The 26,772-nt window shown below is 39.1% G+C and overlaps 15 non-coding genes across 15 annotated transcripts; all 15 read right to left on the reverse strand.

Annotated features, from left to right (window-relative positions):
- Positions 1–1,125: 1,125 nt before the first annotated feature.
- TRNAY-GUA (transfer RNA tyrosine (anticodon GUA)) lies at positions 1,126–1,215 on the reverse strand. The gene is given in 2 exon segments: positions 1,126–1,161; positions 1,179–1,215. It is a non-coding gene; the product is annotated as a tRNA-Tyr (tRNA).
- A 4,829-nt stretch (positions 1,216–6,044) lies between these two features.
- TRNAE-UUC (transfer RNA glutamic acid (anticodon UUC)) lies at positions 6,045–6,116 on the reverse strand. Its single transcript has one exon. It is a non-coding gene; the product is annotated as a tRNA-Glu (tRNA).
- Positions 6,117–7,806: 1,690 nt separating this feature from the next.
- Positions 7,807–7,878, reverse strand: TRNAE-UUC (transfer RNA glutamic acid (anticodon UUC)). The gene has a single exon. It is a non-coding gene; the product is annotated as a tRNA-Glu (tRNA).
- A 5,191-nt stretch (positions 7,879–13,069) lies between these two features.
- On the reverse strand, positions 13,070–13,141 carry TRNAE-UUC (transfer RNA glutamic acid (anticodon UUC)). The gene has a single exon. It is a non-coding gene; the product is annotated as a tRNA-Glu (tRNA).
- Positions 13,142–13,746: 605 nt separating this feature from the next.
- On the reverse strand, positions 13,747–13,836 carry TRNAY-GUA (transfer RNA tyrosine (anticodon GUA)). The gene is given in 2 exon segments: positions 13,747–13,782; positions 13,800–13,836. It is a non-coding gene; the product is annotated as a tRNA-Tyr (tRNA).
- Positions 13,837–14,827: 991 nt separating this feature from the next.
- Positions 14,828–14,899, reverse strand: TRNAE-UUC (transfer RNA glutamic acid (anticodon UUC)). Its single transcript has one exon. It is a non-coding gene; the product is annotated as a tRNA-Glu (tRNA).
- A 605-nt stretch (positions 14,900–15,504) lies between these two features.
- Positions 15,505–15,594, reverse strand: TRNAY-GUA (transfer RNA tyrosine (anticodon GUA)). The gene is given in 2 exon segments: positions 15,505–15,540; positions 15,558–15,594. It is a non-coding gene; the product is annotated as a tRNA-Tyr (tRNA).
- Positions 15,595–16,587: 993 nt separating this feature from the next.
- Positions 16,588–16,659, reverse strand: TRNAE-UUC (transfer RNA glutamic acid (anticodon UUC)). Its single transcript has one exon. It is a non-coding gene; the product is annotated as a tRNA-Glu (tRNA).
- A 605-nt stretch (positions 16,660–17,264) lies between these two features.
- Positions 17,265–17,354, reverse strand: TRNAY-GUA (transfer RNA tyrosine (anticodon GUA)). The gene is given in 2 exon segments: positions 17,265–17,300; positions 17,318–17,354. It is a non-coding gene; the product is annotated as a tRNA-Tyr (tRNA).
- Positions 17,355–18,347: 993 nt separating this feature from the next.
- On the reverse strand, positions 18,348–18,419 carry TRNAE-UUC (transfer RNA glutamic acid (anticodon UUC)). Its single transcript has one exon. It is a non-coding gene; the product is annotated as a tRNA-Glu (tRNA).
- Positions 18,420–19,024: 605 nt separating this feature from the next.
- On the reverse strand, positions 19,025–19,114 carry TRNAY-GUA (transfer RNA tyrosine (anticodon GUA)). Its single transcript is given in 2 exon segments — positions 19,025–19,060; positions 19,078–19,114. It is a non-coding gene; the product is annotated as a tRNA-Tyr (tRNA).
- Positions 19,115–20,781: 1,667 nt separating this feature from the next.
- On the reverse strand, positions 20,782–20,871 carry TRNAY-GUA (transfer RNA tyrosine (anticodon GUA)). Its single transcript is given in 2 exon segments — positions 20,782–20,817; positions 20,835–20,871. It is a non-coding gene; the product is annotated as a tRNA-Tyr (tRNA).
- Positions 20,872–22,538: 1,667 nt separating this feature from the next.
- Positions 22,539–22,628, reverse strand: TRNAY-GUA (transfer RNA tyrosine (anticodon GUA)). The gene is given in 2 exon segments: positions 22,539–22,574; positions 22,592–22,628. It is a non-coding gene; the product is annotated as a tRNA-Tyr (tRNA).
- Positions 22,629–24,297: 1,669 nt separating this feature from the next.
- On the reverse strand, positions 24,298–24,387 carry TRNAY-GUA (transfer RNA tyrosine (anticodon GUA)). The gene is given in 2 exon segments: positions 24,298–24,333; positions 24,351–24,387. It is a non-coding gene; the product is annotated as a tRNA-Tyr (tRNA).
- A 1,668-nt stretch (positions 24,388–26,055) lies between these two features.
- On the reverse strand, positions 26,056–26,145 carry TRNAY-GUA (transfer RNA tyrosine (anticodon GUA)). Its single transcript is given in 2 exon segments — positions 26,056–26,091; positions 26,109–26,145. It is a non-coding gene; the product is annotated as a tRNA-Tyr (tRNA).
- Positions 26,146–26,772: the final 627 nt, after the last annotated feature.

Consider the following 26,772-nt stretch of genomic DNA (forward strand, 5'->3'; position numbering starts at 1 on the left):
CATCCATGGTCTCTTAAACCTGTCCTTTGTATGCTGATTAAGGAAAGCGGAGAAATTCTGGGCACAGAAGCAGACATTATTGGTTTATAAGCATTTGCGTAGTCTAGTTTCATTCAGAACATCCCTACTGCACCATTAAAAAGTTGTGAACTCTCCCTGGAAACCCATTGATCCACAAGTTCAAGAGCTCTTTTTTTTACATGAAGGATGTGTTACATATAAAATAGGGTTGTCCCACTCGAAATTTGGAAGATGGATGTTGAAATATGGGGTCAGACCAGTTCTGTCCTAATTTTGGATACAGAAATGTTGGGAGGTATATAAATCTTGTGGATTTGACCACATCCCATTTCCATAACCAAAGCACAGTTTTTCCTGGATTTTGTTGCTGAGATCAACAGAGCATTAAACAAGTGGTACTGTTGCTGCCATTCAAAAAAGCTTCAACTTCCCATACTGTTAGTCGAACCTGGGCCACCTGGGTGAAAACCAGGAATCCTAACTGCTAGACCATATGGGACTTTTCCGTTGAGTGTTTCAGCATAGCAGCAGAACAAATATATCATGCTTTGCTGTAATGTATCTTAACTCTCTGTGTATTTCATATTTAACCAGGTGGTGACATGGAGTGGGTTTGGCATGGCCTAAGATGACACTAATTTCATCATCACGCTCCAGACCACTCAGTGATCAGTGAGGTGGGCAATATTTGATGATGTGATTTGCATCATCACGGCACGTCCCTGACCACTTGCAGATTTGTAAATGCCAATCCAGCAGGATAGGTAACAATGCAATAAATCCATGTGTGATGTCTGTAGGCCACTTTCCAAGAAGTGGAAAAGGTTCTCATTTCCATTTTAATGAGTTGCAAAGAGCTATGGAAAGTATCCCCAGTAACAGAACTCGTGTCTCTATCACCTGCCTCTGCACTGTACTTCAACAGAGCACAGAAACCATAATTGCCCTACTAGAGGCTCAGCAGCATGCAGGATGATTAACAGGCAGCAGAAATGAAAACAAGTTACAGTTTCTCTGACTATTAAAGATAAACAGCATGAGTCATGCATATTTCTGGGTATTTAATATGTCTGAAATTGCCCTCTAAAATGATATGAAAAACTTTCCTTCGAGCCGGAGTTGAACCAGCGACCTAAGGATTTCTGTACCAATTTCCTCTACAGTCCTCTGCTCTACCAGCTGAGCTATCGAAGGATTGTGCTTTAGAGGTTTTCTTATGTCATGTGCACTACATCTGACTGAGTGAAAACACAAACAGAATTGAATTATCCATAAAACAGAAAAATTGCTTGTCTAGATAAAGAGATCCACATTTTTATTTCTGGTCTACTTGCTCATCAAAAGTTGTAAAAATTGTCATATTTAATAATTGGTAATACATCATTAAAAGTTTGATTTTTATTTGTTCATTTTGAATTAATTAGCTTCAGAAATAGTTGGGAAAACAGCTTCCTTAGATTTTCCAACTGCAGACGCCTTTACGTCAAGATTAAACATGCTGGAAAATTTTCAACCTCTTCTGCGTTCTCCAATTTAGCTTGACTTTTTTAATTGATGAAAATTCCAGAAATTGTGGTGACAAATTGTCAAACTTTTGCCCAGTGAGACAAAAATGGATTTCTAGTCAATGGTCCACGCTGCCACCACTATTTCTCACAGTACTCTCTGTTTTTACAATGCATCTTCTATGGGTTCAGATCCATGGGATTTCAGAAGTAATATTGTATTTCAGTTCCCATCCGTGGTCTCTTAAACCTGTCCTTTGTATGCTGATTAAGGAAAGCGGAGAAATTCTGGGCACAGAAGCAGACATTATTGGTTTGTAAGCATTTGCGTAGTCTAGTTTCATTCAGAACATCCCTACTGCATCATTAAAAAGTTGGGAACCTTCCCTGGAAACCCATTGATCCACAAGTTCAAGAGTCCTTTTTTTTCACATGAAGGATGTGTTACATATAAATTAGAGTTATCCCACTCGAAATTTGGAATATGGATGTTGAAATATGGGGTCAGACCAGTTGTGTCCTAATTTTGGATACAGAAATGTTGGGAGGTATATAAATCCTGTGAATTTGACCACATCCCATTTCCATAAGCAAAGCACAGTTTCTCCTGGATTTTGTTGCTGAGATCAACAGAGCAGACAATAAACAAGTGGTACTGTTGCTGCCATTCAAAAAAGCTTCAACTTCCCATATCGGGAGTCGAACGCAGGCCACCTGGGTAAAAACCAGGAATCCTACCCACTAGACCATATGGGAGTTTTCCGTTGCCTGTTTCAACATAGCAGCAGAACAAATATATCATGCTTTGCTGTAATGTATCTTAACTCTCTGTGTATTTCATATTTAACCAGGTGGTGACATGGAGTGGGTTTGGCATGGCCTATGATGACACTAATTTCATCATCACTCTCCAGACTACTCAGTGATCAGTGAGGTGGGCAATGTTTGATGATGTGATTTGCATCATCACGGCACGTCCCTGACCACTTGCAGATTTGTAAATGCCAATCCAGCAGGATAGGTAACAATGCAATAAATCCATGTGTGATGTCTGGAGGCCACTTTCCAAGTAGTGGATAAGGTTCTCATTTCCATTTTAATGAGTTGCAAAGAGCTATGGAAACTATCCCCAGTACCAGAACTCGTGTCTCTATCACCTGCCTCTGCACTGTACTTTAACAGAGCACTGAAACCATAATTGCCCTACTAGGGGCTCAGCAGCATGCAGGATGATTAACAGGCAGCAGAAATGAATACAAGTTACAGTTTCTCTGACTATTAAAGATAAACAGCATTGAGTCATGCATATTTCTGGTTAATTAATATGTCAGAAATTACCCTCTAAAATTATATGAAAAACTTTCCTTCGAGCCGGAGTTGAACCAACATCCCTACTGCACCATTAAAAAGTTGTGAACTTTCCCTGGAAACCCATTGATCCACAAGTTCAAGAGTTCTTTTTTTTCACATGAAGGATGTGATACATATAAAATAGGGTTGTCCCACTTGAAATTTGTAAGATGGATGTTGAAATATGGGGTCAGAGCAGTTCTGTCCTTATTTTGGATACAGAAATGTTGGGAGGTATATAAATCCTGTGGATTTGACCACATCCCATTTCCATAACCAAAGCACAGCTTCTCCTGGATTTTGTTGCTGAGATCAGCAGAGCGGGCATTAAACAAGTGGTACTGTTGCTGCCATTCAAAAAAGCTTCAACTTCCCATACCGGGAGTTGAAACTGGGCCGCCTAGGTGAAAACCAGGAATCCTAACCGCTAGACCATATGGGACTTTTCCATTGGCTGTTTCAGCATAGCAGCAGAACAAATATAACATGCTTTGCTGTAATGTATCTTAACTCTCTGTGTATTTCATATTTAACCAGGTGGTGACATGGAGTGGGTTTGGCATGGCCTATGATGACACTAATTTCATCATCATGCTCCAGACCACTCAGTGATCAGTGAGGTGGGCAATGTTTGATGATGTGATTTGCATCTACACGGCACGTCCCTGACCACTTGCAGATTTGTAAATGCCAATCCAGCAGGATAGGTAACAATGCAATAAATCCATGTGTGATGTCTGGAGGCCACTTTCCAAGTAGTGGATAAGGTTCTCATTTCCATTTTAATGAGTTGCAAAGAGCTATGGAAACTATCCCCAGTACCAGAACTCGTGTCTCTATCACCTGCCTCTGCACTGTACTTTAACAGAGCACTGAAACCATAATTGCCCTACTAGGGGCTCAGCAGCATGCAGGATGATTAACAGGCAGCAGAAATGAATACAAGTTACAGTTTCTCTGACTATTAAAGATAAACAGCATTGAGTCATGCATATTTCTGGTTAATTAATATGTCAGAAATTACCCTCTAAAATTATATGAAAAACTTTCCTTCGAGCCGGAGTTGAACCAACATCCCTACTGCACCATTAAAAAGTTGTGAACTTTCCCTGGAAACCCATTGATCCACAAGTTCAAGAGTTCTTTTTTTTCACATGAAGGATGTGATACATATAAAATAGGGTTGTCCCACTTGAAATTTGTAAGATGGATGTTGAAATATGGGGTCAGAGCAGTTCTGTCCTTATTTTGGATACAGAAATGTTGGGAGTTATATAAATCCTGTGGATTTGACCACATCCCATTTCCATAACCAAAGCACAGTTTCTCCTGGATTTTGTTGCTGAGATCAACAGAGCGGGCATTAAACAAGTGGTACTGTTGCTGCCATTCAAAAAAGCTTCAACTTCCCATACCGGGAGTTGAAACTGGGCCGCCTGGGTGAAAACCAGGAATCCTAACCGCTAGACCATATGGGACTTTTCCATTGACTGTTTCAGCATAGCAGCAGAACAAATATAACATGCTTTGCTGTAATGTATCTTAACTCTCTGTGTATTTCATATTTAACCAGGTGGTGACATGGAGTGGGTTTGGCATGGCCTATGATGACACTAATTTCATCATCATGCTCCAGACCACTCAGTGATCAGTGAGGTGGGCAATGTTTGATGATGTGATTTGCATCATCACGGCACGTCCCTGACCACTTGCAGATTTGTAAATGCCAATCCAGCAGGATAGGTAACAATGCAATAAATCCATGTGTGATGTCTGGAGGCCACTTTCCAAGAAGTGGAAAAGGTTCTCATTTCCATTTTAATGAGTTGCAAAGAGCTATGGAAAGTATTCCCAGTAACAAAACTCGTGTCTCTATCACCTGCCTCTGCACTATACTTCAACAGAGCACAGAAACCATAATTGCCCTACTAGAGGCTCAGCAGCATGCAGGATGATTAACAGGCAGCAGAAATGAAAACAAGTTACAGTTTCTCTGACTATTAAAGATAAACAGCATTGAGTCATGCATATTTCTAGGTATTTAATATGTCAGAAATTGCCCTCTAAAATTATATGAAAACTTTCCTTCGAGCTGGAGTTGAAGCAGTGACCTAAGGATTTCTGTACCAATTTCCTCTACAGTCCTCCACTCTACCAGCTGAGCTATCGAAGGATTGTGCTTTAGAGGACTTCTGATGTCATGTGCACTACATCTGACTGAGTGAAAACACAAACAGAATTGAATTATCCTTAAAACAGAAAAATTGCTTGTCTAGATAAAGAGATCCACATTTTTATTTCTGGTCTACTTGCTCATCAAAAGTTGTAAAAATTGTCATGTTTAATAATTGGTTATACATCATTAAAAGTTTGATTTTTATTTGTTCATTTTGAATTAATTAGCTTCAGAAATAGTTGGGAAAACAGCTTTCTTAGATTTTCCAACTGCAGACGCCTTTACGTCAAGATTAAAAATGCTGGAAAATTTTCAACCTCTTCTGCATTCTCCAATTTAGCTTGACTTTTTTAATTGATGAAAATTCCAGAAATTGTGGTGACAAATTGTCAAACTTTTGCCCAGTGAGACAAAAATGGATTTCTAGTCAATGGTCCACGCTGCCACCACTATTTCTCACAGTACTCTCTGTTTTTACATTGCATCTTCTATGTGTTCAGATCCATGGGATTTCAGAAGTAATATTGTATTTCAGTTCACATCCGTAGTCTCTTAAACCTGTCTTTTATATGCTGATTAAAGAAAGAGGATAAATTCTGGGCACAGAAGCAGACATTATTGGTTTGTAAGCATTTGCGTAGTCTAGTTTTATTGAGAACATCCCTACTGCACCATTAAAAAGTTGTGAACTCTCCCTGGAAACCCATTGATCCACAAGTTCAAGAGTTCTTTTTTTTCACATGAAGGATGTGTTACATATAAAATAGGGTTGTCCCACTCGAAATTTGGAAGATGGATGTTGAAATATGGGGTCAGACCAGTTCTGTCCTAATTTTGGATACAGAAATGTTGGGAGGTATATAAATCCTGTGGATTTGACCACATCCCATTTCCATAACCAAAGCACAGTTTCTCCTGGTTTTTGTTGCTGAGATCAACAGAGCAGGCATTAAACAAGTGGTACTGTTGCTGCCATTCAAAAAAGCTTCAACTTCCCATACCGGGAGTCGAACCCGGGCCGCCTGGGTGAAAACCAGGAATCATAACCGCTGGACCATATGGGACTTTTCCGTTGAGTGTTTCAGCATAGCAGCAGAACAAATATATCATGCTTTGCTGTAATGTATCTTAACTCTCTGTGTATTTCATATTTAACCAGGTGGTGACATGGAGTGGGTTTGGCATGGCCTATGATGACACTAATGTCATCATCACACTCCAGATTACTCAGTGATCAGTGAGGTGGGCAATGTTTGATGATGTGATTTGCATCATCACGGCATGTCCCTGACCACTTGCAGATTTGTAAATGCCAATCCAGCAGGATAGGTAACAATGCAATAAATCCATGTGTGATGTCTGGAGGCCACTTTCCAAGAAGTGGAAAAGGTTCTCATTTCCATTTTAATGAGTTGCAAAGAGCTATGGAAAGTATTCCCAGTAACAAAACTCGTGTCTCTATCACCTGCCTCTGCACTATACTTCAACAGAGCACAGAAACCATAATTGCCCTACTAGAGGCTCAGCAGCATGCAGGATGATTAACAGGCAGCAGAAATGAAAACAAGTTACAGTTTCTCTGACTATTAAAGATAAACAGCATTGAGTCATGCATATTTCTGGGTATTTAATATGTCAGAAATTGCCCTCTAAAATAATATGAAAACTTTCCTTCGAGCTGGAGTTGAAGCAGCGACCTAAGGATTTCTGTACCAATTACCTCTACAGTCCTCCACTCTACCAGCTGAGCTATCGAAGGATTGTGCTTTAGAGGACTTCTGATGTCATGTGCACTACATCTGACTGAGTGAAAACACAAACAGAATTGAATTATCCTTAAAACAGAAAAATTGCTTGTCTAGATAAAGAGATCCACATTTTTATTTCTGGTCTACTTGCTCATCAAAAGTTGTAAAAATTGTCATGTTTAATAATTGGTAATACATCATTAAAAGTTTGATTTTTATTTGTTCATTTTGAATTAATTAGCTTCAGAAATAGTTGGGAAAACAGCTTCCTTAGATTTTCCAACTGCAGACGCCTTTACGTCAAGATTAAAAATGCTGGAAAATTTTCAACCTCTTCTGCATTCTCCAATTTAGCTTGACTTTTTTAATTGATGAAAATTCCAGAAATTGTGGTGACAAATTGTCAAACTTTTGCCCAGTGAGACAAAAATGGATTTCTAGTCAATGGTCCACGCTGCCACCACTATTTCTCACAGTACTCTCTGTTTTTACATTGCATCTTCTATGTGTTCAGATCCATGGGATTTCAGAAGTAATATTGTATTTCAGTTCACATCCGTAGTCTCTTAAACCTGTCTTTTATATGCTGATTAAGGAAAGAGGATAAATTCTGGGCACAGAAGCAGACATTATTGGTTTGTAAGCATTTGCGTAGTCTAGTTTTATTGAGAACATCCCTACTGCACCATTAAAAAGTTGTGAACTCTCCCTGGAAACCCATTGATCCACAAGTTCAAGAGTTCTTTTTTTTCACATGAAGGATATGTTACATATAAAATAGGGTTGTCCCACTCGAAATTTGGAAGATGGATGTTGAAATATGGGGTCAGACCAGTTCTGTCCTAATTTTGGATACAGAAATGTTGGGAGGTATATAAATCCTGTGGATTTGACCACATCCCATTTCCATAACCAAAGCACAGTTTCTCCTGGTTTTTGTTGCTGAGATCAACAGAGCAGGCATTAAACAAGTGGTACTGTTGCTGCCATTCAAAAAAGCTTCAACTTCCCATACCGGGAGTCGAACCCGGGCTGCCTGGGTGAAAACCAGGAATCATAACCGCTGGACCATATGGGACTTTTCCGTTGAGTGTTTCAGCATAGCAGCAGAACAAATATATCATGCTTTGCTGTAATGTATCTTAACTCTCTGTGTATTTCATATTTAACCAGGTGGTGACATGGAGTGGGTTTGGCATGGCCTATGATGACACTAATGTCATCATCACACTCCAGATTACTCAGTGATCAGTGAGGTGGGCAATGTTTGATGATGTGATTTGCATCATCACGGCATGTCCCTGACCACTTGCAGATTTGTAAATGCCAATCCAGCAGGATAGGTAACAATGCAATAAATCCATGTGTGATGTCTGGAGGCCACTTTCCAAGAAGTGGAAAAGGTTCTCATTTCCATTTTAATGAGTTGCAAAGAGCTATGGAAAGTATTCCCAGTAACAAAACTCGTGTCTCTATCACCTGCCTCTGCACTATACTTCAACAGAGCACAGAAACCATAATTGCCCTACTAGAGGCTCAGCAGCATGCAGGATGATTAACAGGCAGCAGAAATGAAAACAAGTTACAGTTTCTCTGACTATTAAAGATAAACAGCATTGAGTCATGCATATTTCTGGGTATTTAATATGTCAGAAATTGCCCTCTAAAATAATATGAAAACTTTCCTTTGAGCTGGAGTTGAAGCAGCGACCTAAGGATTTCTGTACCAATTTCCTCTACAGTCCTCCACTCTACCAGCTGAGCTATCGAAGGATTGTGCTTTAGAGCACTTCTGATGTCATGTGCACTACATCTGACTGAGTGAAAACACAAACAGAATTGAATTATCCTTAAAACAGAAAAATTGCTTGTCTAGATAAAGAGATCCACATTTTTATTTCTGGTCTACTTGCTCATCAAAAGTTATAAAAATTGTCATGTTTAATAATTGGTAATACATCATTAAAAGTTTGATTTTTATTTGTTCATTTTGAATTAATTAGCTTCAGAAATAGTTGGGAAAACAGCTTCCTTAGATTTTCCAACTGCAGACGCCTTTACGTCAAGATTAAAAATGCTGGAAAATTTTCAACCTCTTCTGCGTTCTCCAATTTAGCTTGACTTTTTTAATTGATGAAAATTCCAAAAATTGTGGTGACAAATTGTCAAACTTTTGCCCAGTGAGACAAAAATGGATTTCTAGTCAATGGTCTACGCTGCCACCACTATTTCTCACAGTACTCTCTGTTTTTACAATCATCTTCTATGGGTTCAGATCCATGGGATTTCAGAAGTAATATTGTATTTCAGTTCACATCCGTGGTCTCTTAAACCTGTCCTTTGTATGCTGATTAAGGAAAGCGGAGAAATTCTGGGCACAGAAGCAGACATTATTGGTTTGTAAGCATTTGCGTAGTCTAGTTTCATTCAGAACATCCCTACTGCACCATTAAAAAGTTGTGAACTCTCCCTGGAAACCCATTGATCCACAAGTTCAAGAGTTCTTTTTTTTCACATGAAGGATGTGTTACATATAAAATAGGGTTGTCCCACTCGAAATTTGTAAGATGGATGTTGAAATATGGGGTCAGACCAGTTCTGTCCTAATTTTGGATACAGAAATGTTGGGAGGTATATAAATCCTGTGGATTTGACCACATCCCATTTCCATAACCAAAGCACAGTTTCTCCTGGATTTTGTTGCTGAGATCAACAGAGCAGGCATTAAACAAGTGGTACTGTTGCTGCCATTCAAAAAAGCTTAAACTTCCCATACCGGGAGTCGAAACTGGGCTGCCTGGGTGAAAACCAGGAATCCTAACCGCTAGACCATATGGGACTTTTCCATTGACTGTTTCAGCATAGCAGCAGAACAAATATAACATGCTTTGCTGTAATGTATCGTAACTCTCTGTGTATTTAATATTTAACCAGGTGGTGACATGGAGTGGGTTTGGCATGGCCTATGATGACACTAATTTCATCATCATGCTCCAGACCACTCAGTGATCAGTGAGGTGGGCAATGTTTGATGATGTGATTTGCATCATCACGGCACGTCCCTGACCACTTGCAGATTTGTAAATGCCAATCCAGCATGATAGGTAACAATGCAATAAATCCATGTGTGATGTCTGGAGGCCACTTTCCAAGAAGTGGAAAAGGTTCTCATTTCCATTTTAATGAGTTGCAAAAAGCTATGGAAAGTATCCCCAGTAACAGAACTCATGTCTCTATCACCTGCCTCTGCGCTGTACTTCAACAGAGCACAGAAACCATAGTTGTCCTACTAGAGGCTCAGCAGCATGCAGGATGATTAACAGGCAGCAGAAATGAAAACAAGTTACAGTTTCTCTGACTATTAAAGATAAACAGCATGAGTCATGCATATTTCTGGGTATTTAATATGTTAGAAATTGCCCTCTAAAATGATATGAAAAACTTTCCTTAAAGCCGGAGTTGAACCAGTGACCTAAAGATTTCTGTACCAATTTCCTCTACAGTCCTCCACTCTACCAGCTGAGCTATCGAAGGATTGTGCTTTAGAGGACTTCTGATGTCATGTGCACTACATCTGACTAATTGAAAACACAAACAGAATTGAATTATCCTTAAAACAGAAAAATTGCTTGTCTAGATAAAGAGATCCACATTTTTATTTCTGGTCTACTTGCTCATCAAAGGTTGTAAAAATTGTCATGTTTAATAATTGGTAATACATCATTAAAAGTTTGATTTTTATTTGTTCATTTTGAATTAATTAGCTTCAGAAATAGTTGGGAAAACAGCTTCCTTAGATTTTCCAACTGCAGACGCCTTTACGTCAAGATTAAAAATGCTGGAAAATTTTCAACCTCTTCTGCGTTCTCCAATTTAGCTTGACTTTTTTAAATGATGAAAATTCCAGAAATTGTGGTGACAAATTGTCAAACTTTTGCCCAGTGAGACAAAAATGGATTTCTAGTCAATGGTCCACGCTGCCACCACTATTTCTCACAGTACTCTCTGTTTTTACAATGCATCTTCTATGGGTTCAGATCCATGGGATTTCAGAAGTAATATTGTATTTCAGTTCACATCCGTGGTCTCATAAACCTGTCCTTTGTATGCTGATTAAGGAAAGCGGAGAAATTCTGGGCACAGAAGCAGACATTATTGGTTTGTAAGCATTTGCGTAGTCTAGTTTCATTCAGAACATCCCTACTGCACCATTAAAAAGTTGTGAACTCTCCCTGGAAACCCATTGATCCACAAGTTCAAGAGTTCTTTTTTTTTTCACATGAAGGAAGTGTTACATATAAAATAGGGTTGTCCCACTCGAAATTTGGAAGATGGATGTTGAAAAATGGGGTTAGACAAGTTCTGTCCTAATTTTGGATACAAAAATGTTGGGAGGTATATAAATCCTGTGGATTTGACCACATCCCATTTCCATAACCAAAGCACAGTTTCTCCTGGATTTTGTTGCTGAGATCATCAGAGCAGGCATTAAACAAGTGGTACTGTTGCTGCCATTCAAAAAAGCTTCAACTTCCCATACCGGGAGTTGAACCCGGGCCGCCTGGGTGAAAACCAGAAATCCTAACCGCTAGACCCTGTATCAACATAGCAGCAGAACAAATATATCATGCTTTGCTGTAATGTATCTTAACTCTCTGTGTATTTCATAGTTAACCAGGTGGTGACATGGAGTGGGTTTGGCATGGCCTAAGATGACACTAATTTCATCATCACGCTCCAGACCACTCAGTGATCAGTGAGGTGGGCAATGTTTGATGATGTGATTTGCATCATCACGGCACGTCCCTGACCACTTGCAGATTTGTAAATGCCAATCCAGCAGGATAGGTAACAATGCAATAAATCCATGTGTGATGTCTGGAGGCCACTTTCCAAGAAGTGGAAAAGGTTCTCATTTCCATTTTAATGAGTTGCAAAGAGCTATGGAAAGTATCCCCAGTAACAGAACTCGTGTCTCTATCACCTGCCTCTGCGCTGTACTTCAACAGAGCACAGAAACCATAATTGCCCTACTAGAGGCTCAGCAGCATGCAGGATGATTAACAGGCAGCAGAAATGAAAACAAGTTACAGTTTCTCTGACTATTAAAGATAAACAGCATGAGCCATGCATATTTCTGGGTATTTAATATGTCAGAAATTGCCCTCTAAAATGATATGAAAAACTTTCCTTCGAGTTGGAGTTGAACCAGCGACCTAAGGATTTCTGTACCAATTTCCTCTACAGTCCTCCACTCTACCAGCTGAGCTATCGAAGGATTGTGCTTTAGAGAATTTCTGATGTCATGTACACTACATCTGACTGAGTGAAAACACAAACAGAATTGAAATATCCATAAAACAGAAAAATTGCTTGTCTAGATAAAGAGATCCACATTTTTATTTCTGGTCTACTTGCTCATCAAAAGTTGTAAAAATTGTCATATTTAATAATTGGTAATACATCATTAAAAGTTTGATTTTTATTTGTTCATTTTGAATTAATTAGCTTCAGAAATAGTTTGGAAAACAGCTTCCTTAGATTTTCCAACTGCAGACGCCTTTACGTCAAGATTAAAAATCTTGGAAAATGTTCAACCTCTTCTGCGTTCTCCAATTTAGCTTGACTTTTTTAATTGATGAAAATTCCAGAAATTGTGGTGACAAATTGTCAAACTTTTGCCCAGTGAGACAAAAATGGATTTCTAGTCAATGGTCCACGCTGCCACCACTATTTCTCACAGTACTCTCTGTTTTTACAATGCATCTTCTATGGGTTCAGATCCATGGGATTTCAGAAGTAATATTGTATTTCAGTTCCCATCCGTGGTGTCTTAAACCTGTCCTTTGTATGCTGATTAAGGAAAGCGGAGAAATTCTGGGAACAGAAGCAGACATTATTGGTTTGTAAGCATTGGCGTAGTCTAGTTTCATTCAGAACATCCCTACTGCACCATTAAAAAGTTGTGAACTCTCCCTGGAAACCCATTGATACACAAGTTCAAGAGTTCTTTTTTTTCACATGAAGGATGTGTTACATATAAAATACGGTTGTCCCACTCGAAATTTGGAAGATGGATGTTGAAATATGGGGTCAGACCAGTTCTGTCCTAATTTTGGATACAGAAATGTTGGGAGGTATATAAATCCTGTGGATTTGACCACATCCCATTTCCATAACCAAAGCACAGTTTCTCCTGGATTTTGTTGCTGAGATCAACAGAGCATTAAACAAGTGGTACTGTTGCTGCCATTCAAAAAAGCTTCAACTTCCCATACCGGGAGTCGAACCCGGGCCACCTGGGTGAAAACCAGGAATCCTAACTGCTAGACCATATGGGACTTTTCCGTTGAGTGTTTCAGCATAGCAGCAGAACAAATATATCATGCTTTGCTGTAATGTATCTTAACTCTCTGTGTATTTCATATTTAACCAGGTGGTGACATGGAGTGGGTTTGGCATGGCCTAAGATGACACTAATTTCATCATCACGCTCCAGACCACTCAGTGATCAGTGAGGTGGGCAATGTTTGATGATGTGATTTGCATCATCACGGCACGTCCCTGACCACTTGCAGATTTGTAAATGCCAATCCAGCAGGATAGGTAACAATGCAATAAATCCATGTGTGATGTCTGTAGGCCACTTTCCAAGAAGTGGAAAAGGTTCTCATTTCCATTTTAATGAGTTGCAAAGAGCTATGGAAAGTATCCCCAGTAACAGAACTCGTGTCTCTATCACCTGCCTCTGCACTGTACTTCAACAGAGCACAGAAACCATAATTGCCCTACTAGAGGCTCAGCAGCATGCAGGATGATTAACAGGCAGCAGAAATGAAAACAAGTTACAGTTTCTCTGACTATTAAAGATAAACAGCATGAGTCATGCATATTTCTGGCTATTTAATATGTCAGAAATTGCCCTCTAAAATGATATGAAAAACTTTCCTTCGAGCCGGAGTTGAACCAGCGACCTAAGGATTTCTGTACCAATTTCCTCTACAGTCCTCCGCTCTACCAGCTGAGCTATCGAAGGATTGTGCTTTAGAGGACTTCTGATGTCATGTGCACTACATCTGACTGAGTGAAAACACAAACAGAATTGAATTATCCATAAAACAGAAAAATTGCTTGTCTAGATAAAGAGATCCACATTTTTATTTCTGGTCTACTTGCTCATCAAAAGTTGTAAAAATTGTCATGTTTAATAATTGGTAATACATCATTAAAAGTTTGATTTTTATTTGTTCATTTTGAATTAATTAGCTTCAGAAATAGTTGGGAAAACAGCTTCCTTAGACTTTCCAACTGCAGACGCCTTTACGTCAAGATTAAAAATGCTGGAAAATCTTCAACCTCTTCTGCATTCTCCAATTTAGCTTGACTTTTTTAATTGATGAAAATTCCAGAAATTGTGGTGACAAATTGTCAAACTTTTGCCCAGTGAGACAAAAATGGATTTCTAGTCAATGGTCCACGCTGCCACCACTATTTCTCACAGTACTCTCTGTTTTTACATTGCATCTTCAATGTGTTCAGATCCATGGGATTTCAGAAGTAATATTGTATTTCAGTTCACATCCGTAGTCTCTTAAACCTGTCTTTTATATGCTGATTAAGGAAAGAGGAGAAATTCTGGGCACAGAAGCAGACATTATTGGTTTGTAAGCATTGGCGTAGTCTAGTTTCATTCAGAACATCCCTACTGCACCATTAAAAAGTTGTGAACTCTCCCTGGAAACCCATTGATCCACAAGTTCAAGAGTTCTTTTTTTTCACATGAAGGATGTGTTACATATAAAATAGGGTTGTCCCACTCGAAATTTGGAAGATGGATGTTGAAATATGGGGTCAGACCAGTTCTGTCCTAATTTTGGATACAGAAATGTTGGGAGGTATATAAATACTGTGGATTTCACCACATCCCATTTCCATAACCAAAGCACAGTTTCTCCTGGATTTTGTTGCTGAGATCAACAGAGCATTAAACAAGTGGTACTGTTGCTGCCATTCAAAAAAGCTTCACCTTCCCATACCGGGAGTCGAACCCGGGCCACCTGGGTGAAAACCAGGAATCCTAACTGCTAGACCATATGGGACTTTTCTGTTGAGTGTTTCAGCATAGCAGCAGAACAAATATATCATGCTTTGCTGTAATGTATCTTAACTCTCTGTGTATTTCATATTTAACCAGGTGGTGACATGGAGTGGGTTTGGCATGGCCTAAGATGACACTAATTTCATCATCACGCTCAAGACCACTCAGTGATCAGTGAGGTGGGCAATGTTTGATGATGTGATTTGCATCATCACGGCACGTCCCTGACCACTTGCAGATTTGTAAATGCCAATCCAGCAGGATAGGTAACAATGCAATAAATCCATGTGTGATGTCTGTAGGCCACTTTCCAAGAAGTGGAAAAGGTTCTCATTTCCATTTTAATGAGTTGCAAAGAGCTATGGAAAGTATCCCCAGTAACAGAACTCGTGTCTCTATCACCTGCCTCTGCACTGTACTTCAACAGAGCACAGAAACCATAATTGCCCTACTAGAGGCTCAGCAGCATGCAGGAAGATTAACAGGCAGCAGAAATGAAAACAAGTTACAGTTTCTCTGACTATTAAAGATAAACAGCATGAGTCATGCATATTTCTGGGTATTTAATATGTCAGAAATTGCCCTCTAAAATGATATGAAAAACTTTCCTTCGAGCCGGAGTTGAACCAGCGACCTAAGGATTTCTGTACCAATTTCCTCTACAGTCCTCCGCTCTACCAGCTGAGCTATCGAAGGATTGTGCTTTAGAGGATTTCTGATGTCATGTGCACTACATCTGACTGAGTGAAAACACAAACAGAATTGAAATATCCATAAAACAGAAAAATTGCTTGTCTAGATAAAGAGATCCACATTTTTATTTCTGGTCTACTTGCTCATCAAAAGTTGTAAAATTTGTCATATTTAATAATTGGTAATACATCATTAAAAGTTTGATTTTTATTTGTTCATTTTGAATTAATTAGCTTCAGAAATAGTTGGGAAAACAGCTTCCTTAGATTCTCCAACTGCAGACGCCTTTACGTCAAGATTAAAAATGCTGGAAAATTTTCAACCTCTTCTGCGTTCTCCAATTTAGCTTGACTTTTTTAATTGATGAAAATTCCAGAAATTGTGGTGACAAATTGTCAAACTTTTGCCCAGTGAGACAAAAATGGATTTCTAGTCAATGGTCCACGCTGCCACCACTATTTCTCACAGTACTCTCTGTTTTTACAATGCATCTTCTATGGGTTCAGATCCATGGGATTTCAGAAGTAATATTGTATTTCAGTTCCCATCCGTGGTCTCTTAAACCTGTCCTTTGTATGCTGATTAAGGAAAGCGGAGAAATTCTGGGCACAGAAGCAGACATTATTGGATTGTAAGCATTGGCGTAGTCTAGTTTCATTCAGAACATCCCTACTGCACCATTAAAAAGTTGTGAACCTCCCCTGGAAACCCATTGATCCACAAGTTCAAGAGTTTTTTTTTTTTTCACATGAAGGATGTGTTACATATAAAATAGGGTTGTCCCACTCGAAATTTGGAAGATGGATGTTGAAATATGGGGTCAGACCAGTTCTGTCCTAATTTTGGATACAGAAATGTTGGGAGGTATATAAATACTGTGGATTTGACCACATCCCATTTCCATAACCAAAGCACAGTTTCTCCTGGATTTTGTTGCTGAGATCAACAGAGCATTAAACAAGTGGTACTGTTGCTGCCATTCAAAAAAGCTTCAACTTCCCATACCGGGAGTCGAACCCGGGCCACCTGGGTGAAAACCAGGAATCCTAACTGCTAGACCATATGGGACTTTTCTGTTGAGTGTTTCAGCATAGCAGCAGAACAAATATATCATGCTTTGCTGTAATGTATCTTAACTCTCTGTGTATTTCATATTTAACCAGGTGGTGACATGGAGTGGGTTTGGCATGGCCTAAGATGACACTAATTTCATCATCACGCTCCAGACCACTCAGTGATCAGTGAGGTGGGCAATGTTTGATGATGTGATTTGCATCATCACGGCACGTCCCTGACCACTTGCAGATTTGTAAATGCCAATCCAGCAGGATAGGTAACAATGCAATAAATCCATGTGTGATGTCTGTAGGCCACTTTCCAAGAAGTGGAAAAGGTTCTCATTTCCATTTTAATGAGTTGCAAAGAGCTATGAAAAGTATCCCCAGTAACAGAACTCGTGTCTCTATCACCTGCCTCTGCACTGTACTTCAACAGAGCACAGAAACCATAATTGCCCTACTAGAGGCTCAGCAGCATGCAGGAAGATTAACAGGCAGCAGAAATGAAAACAAGTTACAGTTTCTCTGACTATTAAAGATAAACAGCATGAGTCATGCATATTTCTGGGTATTTAATATGTCAGAAATTGCCCTCTAAACTGATATGAAAAACTTTCCTTCGAGCCGGAATTGAACCAGCGACCTAAGGATTTCTGTACCAATTTCCTCTACAGTCCTCCGCTCTACCAGCTGAGCTATCGAAGGATTGTGCTTTAGAGGATTTCTGATGTCATGTGCACTACATCTGACTGAGTGAAAACACAAACAGAATTGAAATATCCATAAAACAGAAAAATTGCTTGTCTAGATAAAGAGATCCACATTTTTATTTCTGGTCTACTTGCTCATCAAAAGTTGTAAAAATTGTCATATTTAATAATTGGTAATACATCATTAAAAGTTTGATTTTTATTTGTTCATTTTGAATTAATTAGCTTCAGAAATAGTTGGGAAAACAGCTTCCTTAGATTTTCCAACTGCAGACGCCTTTACGTCAAGATTAAAAATGCTGGAAAATTTTCAACCTCTTCTGCGTTCTCCAATTTAGCTTGACTTTTTTAATTGATGAAAATTCCAGAAATTGTGGTGACAAATTGTCAAACTTTTGCCCAGTGAGACAAAAATGGATTTCTAGTCAATGGTCCACGCTGCCACCACTATTTCTCACAGTACTCTCTGTTTTTACAATGCATCTTCTATGGGTTCAGATCCATGGGATTTCAGAAGTAATATTGTATTTCAGTTCCCATCCGTGGTCTCTTAAACCTGTCCTTTGTATGCTGATTAAGGAAAGCGGAGAAATTCTGGGCACAGAAGCAGACATTATTGGTTTGTAAGCATTGGCGTAGTCTAGTTTCATTCAGAACATCCCTACTGCACCATTAAAAAGTTGTGAACCTTCCCTGGAAACCCATTGATCCACAAGTTCAAGAGTTTTTTTTTTTTTCACATGAAGGATGTGTTACATATAAAATAGGGTTGTCCCACTCGAAATTTGGAAGATGGATGTTGAAATATGGGGTCAGACCAGTTCTGTCCTAATTTTGGATACAGAAATGTTGGGAGGTATATAAATACTGTGGATTTGACCACATCCCATTTCCATAACCAAAGCACAGTTTCTCCTGGATTTTGTTGCTGAGATCAACAGAGCATTAAACAAGTGGTACTGTTGCTGCCATTCAAAAAAGCTTCAACTTCCCATACCGGGAGTCGAACCCGGGCCACCTGGGTGAAAACCAGGAATCCTAACTGCTAGACCATATGGGACTTTTCCGTTGAGTGTTTCAGCATAGCAGCAGAACAAATATATCATGCTTTGCTGTAATGTATCTTAACTCTCTGTGTATTTCATATTTAACCAGGTGGTGACATTGAGTGGGTTTGGCATGGCCTAAGATGACACTAATTTCATCATCACGCTCCAGACCACTCAGTGATCAGTGAGGTGGGCAATGTTTGATGATGTGATTTGCATCATCACGGCACGTCCCTGACCACTTGCAGATTTGTAAATGCCAATCCAGCAGGATAGGTAACAATGCAATAAATCCATGTGTGATGTCTGGAGGCCACTTTCCAAGAAGTGGAAAAGGTTCTCATTTCCATTTTAATGAGTTGCAAAGAGCTATGGAAAGTATCCCCAGTAACAGAACTCGTGTCTCTATCACCTGCCTCTGCACTGTACTTCAACAGAGCACAGAAACCATAATTGCCCTACTAGAGGCTCAGCAGCATGCAGGATGATTAACAGGCAGCAGAAATGAAAACAAGTTACAGTTTCTCTGACTATTAAAGATAAACAGCATGAGTCATGCATATTTCTGGCTATTTAATATGTCAGAAATTGCCCTCTAAAATGATATGAAAAACTTTCCTTCGAGCTGGAGTTGAACCAGCGACCTAAGGATTTCTGTACCAATTTCCTCTACAGTCCTCCGCTCTACCAGCTGAGCTATCGAAGGATTGTGCTTTAGAGGACTTCTGATGTCATGTGCACTACATCTGACTGAGTGAAAACACAAACAGAATTGAATTATCCATAAAACAGAAAAATTGCTTCTCTAGATAAAGAGATCCACATTTTTATTTCTGGTCTACTTGCTCATCAAAAGTTGTAAAAATTGTCATGTTTAATAATTGGTAATACATCATTAAAAGTTTGATTTTTATTTGTTCATTTTGAATTAATTAGCTTCAGAAATAGTTGGGAAAACAGCTTCCTTAGACTTTCCAACTGCAGACGCCTTTACGTCAAGATTAAAAATGCTGGAAAATTTTCAACCTCTTCTGCATTCTCCAATTTAGCTTGACTTTTTTAATTGATGAAAATTCCAGAAATTGTGGTGACAAATTGTCAAACTTTTGCCCAGTGAGACAAAAATGGATTTCTAGTCAATGGTCCACGCTGCCACCACTATTTCTCACTGTACTCTCTGTTTTTACATTGCATCTTCTATGTGTTCAGATCCATGGGATTTCAGAAGTAATATTGTATTTCAGTTCACATCCGTAGTCTCTTAAACCTGTCTTTTATATGCTGATTAAGGAAAGAGGAGAAATTCTGGGCACAGAAGCAGACATTATTGGTTTGTAAGCATTGGCGTAGTCTAGTTTCATTCAGAACATCCCTACTGCACCATTAAAAAGTTGTGAACTCTCCCTGGAAACCCATTGATCCACAAGTTCAAGAGTTCTTTTTTTTCACATGAAGAATGTGTTACATATAAAATAGGGTTGTCCCACTCGAAATTTGGAAGATGGATGTTGAAATATGGGGTCAGACCAGTTCTGTCCTAATTTTGGATACAGAAATGTTGGGAGGTATATAAATACTGTGGATTTCACCACATCCCATTTCCATAACCAAAGCACAGTTTCTCCTGGATTTTGTTGCTGAGATCAACAGAGCATTAAACAAGTGGTACTGTTGCTGCCATTCAAAAAAGCTTCAACTTCCCATACCGGGAGTCGAACCCGGGCCGCTTGGCTGAAAACCAGGAATCCTAAAGCTAGACCATTTAGGACATTTCCGTTGAGTGTTTCAGCATAGCAGCAGAACAAATATATCATGCTTTGCTGTAATGTATCTTAACTCTCTGTGTATTTCATATTTAACCAGGTGGTGACATGGAGTGGGTTTGGCATGGCCTAAGATGACACTAATTTCATCATCACGCTCCAGACCACTCAGTGATTAGTGAGGTGGGCAATGTTTGATGATGTGATTTGCATCATCACGGCACGTCCCTGACCACTTGCAGATTTATAAATGCCAATCCAGCAGGATAGGTAACAATGCAATAAATCCATGTGTGATGTCTGGAGGCCACTTTCCAAGAAGTGGAAAAGGTTCTCATTTCCATTTTAATGAGTTGCAAAGAGCTATGGAAAGTATCCCCAGTAACAGAACTCGTGTCTCTATCACCTGCCTCTGCACTGTACTTCAACAGAGCACAGAAACCATAATTGCCCTACTAGAGGCTCAGCAGCATGCAGGATGATTAACAGGCAGCAGAAATGAAAACAAGTTACAGTTTCTCTGACTATTAAAGATAAACAGCATAAGCCATGCATATTTCTGGGTATTTAATATGTCAGAAATTGCCCTCTAAAATGATATGAAAAACTTTCCTTCGAGCCGGAGTTGAACCAGCGACCTAAGGATTTCTGTACCAATTTCCTCTACAGTCCTCCGCTCTACCAGCTGAGCTATCGAAGGATTGTGCTTTAGAGGAATTCTGATGTCATGTGCACTACATCTGACTGAGTGAAAACACAAACAAAATTGAATTATCCATAAAACAGAAAAATTGCTTGTCTAGATAAAGAGATCCACATTTTTATTTCTGGTCTACTTGCTCATCAAAAGTTGTAAAAATTGTCATGTTTAATAATTGGTAATACATCATTAAAAGTTTGATTTTTATTTGTTCATTTTGAATTAATTAGCTTCAGAAATAGTTGGGAAAACAGCTTCCTTAGATTTTCCAACTGCAGACGCCTTTACGTCAAGATTAAAAATGCTGGAAAATTTTCAACCTCTTCTGCGTTCTCCAATTTAGCTTGACTATTTTAATTGATGAAAATTCCAGAAATTGTGGTGACAAATTGTCAAACTTTTGCCCAGTGAGACAAAAATGGATTTCTAGTCAATGGTCCACGCTGCCACCATTATTTCTCATAGTACTCTCTATTTTTACATTGCATCTTCTATGTGTTCAGATCCATGGGATTTCAGAAGTAATATTGTATTTCAGTTCACATCCGTAGTCTCTTAAACCTGTCTTTTATATGCTGATTAAGGAAAGAGGAGAAATTCTGGGCACAGAAGCAGACATTATTGGTTTGTAAGCATTGGCGTAGTCTAGTTTCATTCAGAACATCCCTACTGCACCATTAAAAAGTTGTGAACTCTCCCTGGAAACCCATTGATCCACAAGTTCAAGAGTTCTTTTTTTTCACATGAAGGATGTGTTACATATAAAATAGGGTTGTCCCACTCGAAATTTGGAAGATGGATGTTGAAATATGGGGTCAGACCAGTTCTGTCCTAATTTTGGATACAGAAATGTTGGGAGGTATATAAATACTGTGGATTTCACCACATCCCATTTCCATAACCAAAGCACAGTTTCTCCTGGATTTTGTTGCTGAGATCAACAGAGCATTAAACAAGTGGTACTGTTGCTGCCATTCAAAAAAGCTTCAACTTCCCATACCGGGAGTCGAACCCGGGCCGCCTGGCTGAAAACCAGGAATCCTAAAGCTAGACCATATAGGACATTTCCGTTGAGTGTTTCAGCATAGCAGCAGAACAAATATATCATGCTTTGCTGTAATGTATCTTAACTCTCTGTGTATTTCATATTTAACCAGGTGGTGACATGGAGTGGGTTTGGCATGGCCTAAGATGACACTAATTTCATCATCACGCTCCAGACCACTCAGTGATTAGTGAGGTGGGCAATGTTTGATGATGTGATTTGCATCATCACGGCACGTCCCTGACCACTTGCAGATTTATAAATGCCAATCCAGCAGGATAGGTAACAATGCAATAAATCCATGTGTGATGTCTGGAGGCCACTTTCCAAGAAGTGGAAAAGGTTCTCATTTCCATTTTAATGAGTTGCAAAGAGCTATGGAAAGTATCCCCAGTAACAGAACTCGTGTCTCTATCACCTGCCTCTGCACTGTACTTCAACAGAGCACAGAAACCATAATTGCCCTACTAGAGGCTCAGCAGCATGCAGGATGATTAACAGGCAGCAGAAATGAAAACAAGTTACAGTTTCTCTGACTATTAAAGATAAACAGCATAAGCCATGCATATTTCTGGGTATTTAATATGTCAGAAATTGCCCTCTAAAATGATATGAAAAACTTTCCTTCGAGCCGGAGTTGAACCAGCGACCTAAGGATTTCTGTACCAATTTCCTCTACAGTCCTCCGCTCTACCAGCTGAGCTATCGAAGGATTGTGCTTTAGAGGAATTCTGATGTCATGTGCACTACATCTGACTGAGTGAAAACACAAACAAAATTGAATTATCCATAAAACAGAAAAATTGCTTGTCTAGATAAAGAGATCCACATTTTTATTTCTGGTCTACTTGCTCATCAAAAGTTGTAAAAATTGTCATATTTAATAATTGGTAATACATCATTAAAAGTTTGATTTTTTATTTGTTCATTTTGAATTAATTAGCTTCAGAAATAGTTGGGAAAACAGCTTCCTTAGATTTTCCAACTGCAGACGCCTTTACGTCAAGATTAAAAATGCTGGAAAATTTTCAACCTCTTCTGCGTTCTCCAATTTAGCTTGACTTTTTTAATTGATGAAAATTCCAGAAATTGTGGTGACAAATTGTCAAACTTTTGCCCAGTGAGACAAAAATGGATTTCTAGTCAATGGTCCACGCTGCCACCACTATTTCTCACAGTACTCTCTGTTTTTACAATGCATCTTCTATGGGTTCAGATCCATGGGATTTCAGAAGTAATATTGTATTTCAGTTCCCATCCGTGGTCTCTTAAACCTGTCCTTTGTATGCTGATTAAGGAAAGCGGAGAAATTCTGGGCACAGAAGCAGACATTATTGGTTTGTAAGCATTGGCGTAGTCTAATTTCATTCAGAACATCCCTACTGCACCATTAAAAAGTTGTGAACTCTCCCTGGAAACCCATTGATACACAAGTTCAAGAGTTCTTTTTTTTCACATGAAGGATGTGTTACATATAAAATACGGTTGTCCCACTCGAAATTTGGAAGATGGATGTTGAAATATGGGGTCAGACCAGTTCTGTCCTAATTTTGGATACAGAAATGTTGGGAGGTATATAAATACTGTGGATTTGACCACATCCCATTTCCATAACCAAAGCACAGTTTCTCCTGGATTTTGTTGCTGAGATCAACAGAGCATTAAACAAGTGGTACTGTTGCTGCCATTCAAAAAAGCTTCAACTTCCCATACCGGGAGTCGAACCCGGGCCACCTGGGTGAAAACCAGGAATCCTAATTGCTAGACCATATGGGACTTTTCTGTTGAGTGTTTCAGCATAGCAGCAGAACAAATATATCATGCTTTGCTGTAATGTATCTTAACTCTCTGTGTATTTCATATTTAACCAGGTGGTGACATGGAGTGGGTTTGGCATGGCCTAAGATGACACTAATTTCATCATCACGCTCCAGACCACTCAGTGATCAGTGAGGTGGGCAATGTTTGATGATGTGATTTGCATCATCACGGCACGTCCCTGACCACTTGCAGATTTGTAAATGCCAATCCAGCAGGATAGGTAACAATGCAATAAATCCATGTGTGATGTCTGTAGGCCACTTTCCAAGAAGTGGAAAAGGTTCTCATTTCCATTTTAATGAGTTGCAAAGAGCTATGGAAAGTATCCCCAGTAACAGAACTCGTGTCTCTATCACCTGCCTCTGCACTGTACTTCAACAGAGCACAGAAACCATAATTGCCCTACTAGCGGCTCAGCAGCATGCAGGATGATTAACAGGCAGCAGAAATGAAAACAAGTTACAGTTTCTCTGACTATTAAAGATAAACAGCATGAGTCATGCATATTTCTGGGTATTTAATATGTCAGAAATTGCCCTCTAAACTGATATGAAAAACTTTCCTTCGAGCCGGAGTTGAACCAGCGACCTAAGGATTTCTGTACCAATTTCCTCTACAGTCCTCCGCTCTACCAGCTGAGCTATCGAAGGATTGTGCTTTAGAGGACTTCTGATGTCATGTGCACTACATCTGACTGAGTGAAAACACAAACAGAATTGAATTATCCATAAAACAGAAAAATTGCTTGTCTAGATAAAGAGATCCACATTTTTATTTCTGGTCTACTTGCTCATCAAAAGTTGTAAAAATTGTCATGTTTAATAATTGGTAATACATCATTAAAAGTTTGATTTTTATTTGTTCATTTTGAATTAATTAGCTTCAGAAATAGTTGGGAAAACAGCTTCCTTAGACTTTCCAACTGCAGACGCCTTTACGTCAAGATTAAAAATGCTGAAAAATTTTCAACCTCTTCTGCATTCTCCAATTTAGCTTGACTTTTTTAATTGATGAAAATTCCAGAAATTGTGGTGACAAATTGTCAAACTTTTGCCCAGTGAGACAAAAATGGATTTCTAGTCAATGGTCCACGCTGCCACCACTATTTCTCACAGTACTCTCTGTTTTTACATTGCATCTTCTATGTGTTCAGATCCATGGGATTTCAGAAGTAATATTGTATTTCAGTTCACATCCGTAGTCTCTTAAACCTGTCTTTTATATGCTGATTAAGGAAAGAGGAGAAATTCTGGGCACAGAAGCAGACATTATTGGTTTGTAAGCATTGGCGTAGTCTAGTTTCATTCAGAACATCCCTACTGCACCATTAAAAAGTTGTGAACTCTCCCTGGAAACCCATTGATCCACAAGTTCAAGAGTTCTTTTTTTTCACATGAAGGATGTGTTACATATAAAATAGGGTTGTCCCACTCGAAATTTGGAAGATGGATGTTGAAATATGGGGTCAGACCAGTTCTGTCCTAATTTTGGATACAGAAATGTTGGGAGGTATATAAATACTGTGGATTTGACCACATCCCATTTCCATAACCAAAGCACAGTTTCTCCTGGATTTTGTTGCTGAGATCAACAGAGCATTAAACAAGTGGTACTGTTGCTGCCATTCAAAAAAGCTTCAACTTCCCATACCAGGAGTCGAACCCGGGCTGCCTGGCTGAAAACCAGGAATCCTAACTGCTAGACCATATGGGACTTTTCCGTTGAGTGTTTCAGCATAGCAGCAGAACAAATATATCATGCTTTGCTGTAATGTATCTTAACTCTCTGTGTATTTTATATTTAACCAGGTGGTGACATGGAGTGGGTTTGGCATGGCCTAAGATGACACTAATTTCATCATCACGCTCCAGACCACTCAGTGATCAGTGAGGTGGGCAATGTTTGATGATGTGATTTGCATCATCACGGCACGTCCCTGACCACTTGCAGATTTGTAAATGCCAATCCAGCAGGATAGGTAACAATGCAATAAATCCATGTGTGATGTCTGTAGGCCACTTTCCAAGAAGTGGAAAAGGTTCTCATTTCCATTTTAATGAGTTGCAAAGAGCTATGGAAAGTATCCCCAGTAAAAGAACTCGTGTCTCTATCACCTGCCTCTGCACTGTACTTCAACAGAGCACAGAAACCATAATTGCCCTACTAGAGGCTCAGCAGCATGCAGGAAGATTAACAGGCAGCAGAAATGAAAACAAGTTACAGTTTCTCTGACTATTAAAGATAAACAGCATGAGTCATGCATATTTCTGGGTATTTAATATGTCAGAAATTGCCCTCTAAACTGATATGAAAAACTTTCCTTCGAGCCGGAGTTGAACCAGCGACCTAAGGATTTCTGTACCAATTTCTTCTACAGTCCTCCGCTCTACCAGCTGAGCTATCGAAGGAATGTGCTTTAGAGGATTTCTGATGTCATGTGCACTACATCTGACTGAGTGAAAACACAAACAGAATTGAAATATCCATAAAACAGAAAAATTGCTTGTCTAGATAAAGAGATCCACATTTTTATTTCTGGTCTACTTGCTCATCAAAAGTTGTAAAAATTGTCATATTTAATAATTGGTAATACATCATTAAAAGTTTGATTTTTATTTGTTCATTTTGAATTAATTAGCTTCAGAAATAGTTGGGAAAACAGCTTCCTTAGATTTTCCAACTGCAGACGCCTTTACGTCAAGATTAAAAATGCTGGAAAATTTTCAACCTCTTCTGCGTTCTCCAATTTAGCTTGACTTTTTTAATTGATGAAAATTCCAGAAATTGTGGTGACAAATTGTCAAACTTTTGCCCAGTGAGACAAAAATGGATTTCTAGTCAATGGTCCATGCTGCCACCACTATTTCTCACAGTACTCTCTGTTTTTACAATGCATCTTCTATGGGTTCAGATCCATGGGATTTCAGAAGTAATATTGTATTTCAGTTCCCATCCGTGGTCTCTTAAACCTGTCCTTTGTATGCTGATTAAGGAAAGCGGAGAAATTCTGGGCACAGAAGCAGACATTATTGGTT

This window comes from Mixophyes fleayi, chromosome 3 (assembly GCF_038048845.1).
Source record: "Mixophyes fleayi isolate aMixFle1 chromosome 3, aMixFle1.hap1, whole genome shotgun sequence".
NCBI classification, from domain to species: domain Eukaryota; kingdom Metazoa; phylum Chordata; class Amphibia; order Anura; family Limnodynastidae; genus Mixophyes; species Mixophyes fleayi.